The following is a 4,374-nucleotide window of genomic DNA, read 5'->3' on the forward strand; positions in this document are numbered from 1 at the left end:
CCCCCTCCTCCTCCTCCTCCTCCTCCTCGAGACAGGGTTTCTCTGAACTCGCTGTCCTCAACTCACAGAGACCTGCCTGCCTCTGCCTCCCCGAGGGCTGGAATTTTACAGGTAACTTGAAATCCCATGCCCAGCTGCACGAACCTTTAATCCCAGCACGCCAGGAGGCAGAGGCAGGAAGATCTCTGTGAGTTCTAGGTCAGCTTGGTCTACAGATTGAGTCCAGGACAGCCAAGGCTACACAAAAACAAACAGAAACCTCATGCCTCTCTGAGACAAACACCTATACATTTTCACTGTGTGCTGAATTCAATGAGATTATGTAGCAAGGGGAAAGGGCTGGGGAATGGTTCAAGGGTTGGGGAAAATTCATCCCTGAGGCTACAACCAATAAGAAGTATTTCTGAAGCAACCTAGTTCTAGAACAAGTCTCTTAGGAAAAAGGGTCTAACTGGCCTACAGCTCAGATCCACAAGGATTTGACTGTTAGAGCAGCTAAGAAATGAGACAAAGGGACAAAATAGCTCCACAGCTCCAGTTTACTTACTGATTCAGACAAATTAGAGATGAGGCCAGATCCATGGCCATGCATAGTCTTTAATATGTCCCAACAAAACTGTGGAGGTGAAGCAGGAAGCATCCTTGGAGACATAGCCCAGGAAGGATATGTGCATTTGCTGGTTGCTATTCCCTGTTGAGCTTTCCAGAAGATGCTTGCCCCAAGGAAGACAGAGATGAAAAGGTAAAAAACTTAGTCACCCTTTCAGGATCCAGCAAAACTCACTATGGACCAAGGAGACACCTGGTCCCCTTTTAGGCAGCCCTTTCTTCAGTACTGTGCTCAATGCTCTACCATCAGCCCAGTGGTGATAATCCTAATGGGGGTTGGGAGGTACAGTAGTTGGATCAGCAGTGTGGCAAATAGATGGCAGATTAACTCACTTCAATCTGCAGCAGGTTAGCTTCCTTCTACCCTGAAGATGGATCTAGACAATTCTCAGTTCTACAGGCACTGCTTGAGGCCATGGAGATGCAGGAACAGAAAAGATCAGGGGATGAGGAAGAGGAAGGCCTCAATAGCTCCCATGGAAGGGATTCCCATCCTGACTGCCTCAGCTCTGTGTTGGCCCATGCCCCCACAGAGGGTTTTCAGGACTTCTTGTTGCCATTCGGCCATCATCTGTTTCTTTCCACAAGGCTGGAAAGAGAATGAGCTATTCAAAGGCATCAAGATGCAGTGAGAAACTGCAAAATCGAAATGAGCAGAATCCAATTGTCCTAGTAAGGCACCTTAACCAAACCACTTAGCACCACTCTCTGGGAAAATGAGGAAAACCTTAACGTTTCCATTCACACCTGGGGAAGAGTTAAATGAGATGACATTACGAGAACTCGTCACAAGGCAAACAACACCAATTCTTAGGAGATATTAAACAGCAGCATTCCTCAAGTATTGCTTCCTTGCTTTGCTCTCTGCCTAGTGACCTGCTCCTGATACCGCACGGCCTTCCTATGTAAGGGGAATTCTGGAAAGGTGCCTAAACCTGAGATCCTAGGAATGATGGATCACAGAAACCCAGTGGGGCATTTCTCCTGGAGTTACAAAGGCCAGATGGACCTAGTAAGCACATGGGACAGCCAGGATACATATTCAATACACACACCCCAAAAGTACAGTCATGTGAACACAGCTCAAAAGGACAAGGCATCTGGAACTGTATAAATGAGTAGCCAGTGAGTAGCTGGATGATAGGATGAGCCACAGGAAAAGACACTCTACAAGAGACCCAGAGCCTTCCATTCTAACACTAGCTAAGCTAACATGTGACCATATGAAAGTCCCTTGCTCCTAAGTTCCTTCCTTCCTGCCTAAAAAGTAGTAGAAATAACATCTGCTCTGCCCACGTCGTAGAGATATTATAAGGACAAAATAAAGCCCAAAGGTCTGCTTTTCTAACACCAAGCTCTCAGCCATCTGTAGTAAGCTACTTAAGCAATACTTGTTAAGTTGGTGTAAAAGCAATTCAAAAGTGGAAGCCAGGCTGAGGCTGAAGCTCAGCAATAGAGTATATGCTTATCCTGTGCGAAGCCCCTGGTATGGGCCCCAGCAAAGCATTACAAAAATGTTGGAAATTTATTTGCAAAAAAATATGATTATGCTGACATACAAATGTATATATCATGTAATAAAGTATACATGAAAACAATTTAAGGACCATGAGTATATAGAATTGCATCAGCTTTAGTCCCAGATTCATGGCACATGTTTGTTGTTAGATATCTGCATTTCTGTTTTTATTTAATAATGTCATAGTCTCCTGTGGATCCACTACCAGAACACAAACTCCTCGGACTTGGATAATAGCATGCCTCTAAAGAGGTGATTCCTCAGGACTACCCTTCAGCCCATCCCCGTGTGTGTTACCCAAGATAGCCATCTTAATTTGTGAAAACATATTTAAAGGTACCCTTAAAAGCTGGATAGAATGGCTTAAACTGTAATCTCCACACTTTGGAGAATAACATGGGAGGATTGATGCAAGCTTGAGGCCTCTCTAGACTACATAGTTTAAGGGCAGCCCTGGCCACATAGCATGATTCTGTCTCAAACAAACCAAAATTAAATAAAATGACACAAATAATGACACTCAAAGCATCTTCTTTAAGAGAAGAGGAGAAGAGAAATGGACTTCTTTATCATGGTTTCAGAGCATTCCCCACCAGCTCATAGAGATGAAGATGGCAATGACAGGTGAGCGATGATGAGCCTACACCCATCCATTGTTCTCAGCTTGGATTGTCTTCTTTAAATCTCACGAATGTCTGTAGCTCAGATTGCTGGTTGGTTTTGCCAATCAACGCTATTTTATTCTCCCACTCTTTGATGGTGACAAAGATCCAATAGCAAGGCTCCCGCTCTTTGATGGTGACAAAGATCCAATAGCAAGGCATACGCCTGCCTAGATACAAATTTTATCTCCTAATTTTCCTACCTCCGTAACAGCTGGTTCCTAGATTTAAGTTCTATCCAGTGACATAAGTGAAAGTGTTCTAAAGAGAAATGAAAGGTCTCCTTCCTTGTGGAGGAGTTTCCTCTGAGATTACAACATCCCATCTTGGAGGGTACTCCTTAAAATGCAGGTGAAACAATAGGGGAAGTGAAACATTCTATAGTGTAGGGAAGCTCCTTGAGATAGGAAGTAAACTATTCAAAGGCTTCAGGAAGTCCCTGAAATTCCCTGACACACTAGGTCCCTCCTTCCCCAAGCATACATAGCTATAGACTGCTAAGAGACATCATCAGACAAGCTAAGTTGCCTAAAAGACCAGCCAAGTTACCTTGAAGAAATAGGTACAAGCCCAGTTGCCTAAAAAGGGCTTAAACCAACCTCATTACCTGAAAAGGACACTTTCCAGTCAGTTAAGCTACTTGTAGGTTGATAAATGGACTCTGTGTTTCAACCAACTCTGGTATAAATAGCAAGATGTCATAAACAGATTGCCCTCACACCCATCCACACACATATCCTCCATGTCTAGGACGTGGTTTTCCCATTCCTAAGCAAGAACATCCTAAAGACACATTGGCTATAACCCCACTTTTGATCAGCTTTAAATCTAACAGACTTCTTTCCATCTTGGCCTATTCTGGTTTTATAACATAAGTTGATGCAAATCTGTATGACTGGAATGATACAGGAGCCAATGACAGCCAATCTTTTCTCCAAACTCCCCTAACCCTCAGTTCAAACCACCAAGGAGTAAATGTTTCCTGTTTTATTCTGATGTGGTATAACTAGTGGATGATGTGGAGTGGAGATCTAAGGAGGTCAGTTTCTTAGAATGTTCAGAGAGCTTCTCTGGACCAGATAGAACCACCCACTGCCTGACTGAAAGGCAGGTGCACACAGGTGAGTCAGCTTAGAGTCTGTGGCTGGTATGGCTCACAGAGCAGTCCTCCTTCCGAAGACTTACCCTTCCAAAGGACCATGACTTGATGCCAAAAGGAATGAAGCTGTCTTCAAGCCATTGGGCTAAATTTCATAGGTAAAATGAGAGATTTTTTTTTCCCAAAGCAGAACAATGACACATTTGTTAAAAACACTAGCAACAGAAAATTCTCACCTAGAAAGCGACTTCAAAATAGTAGTCTCCATGCTTCCCGTCCTCCCTTCCACCTCACAAAAAGAAACTCCACCCAAACCAAGTGTTGTTGGCAATGTCTTCCCTGAGACCTCCTAGAAGAGGAAGTGCTATGATTCCCCCCACAGGGACCCTTATCTGCACCTCATTCTTGAGACCATAGTGAGGAGCAGCTGGAGCAGCTGTGAAGGATAGGAATGGAAAGAGAAAGAGGAAGCACACCCAAAGCGG

Source organism: Psammomys obesus, unplaced genomic scaffold (assembly GCF_907164565.1).
Source record: "Psammomys obesus unplaced genomic scaffold, mPsaObe1.curated_primary_1811, whole genome shotgun sequence".
NCBI classification, from domain to species: domain Eukaryota; kingdom Metazoa; phylum Chordata; class Mammalia; order Rodentia; family Muridae; genus Psammomys; species Psammomys obesus.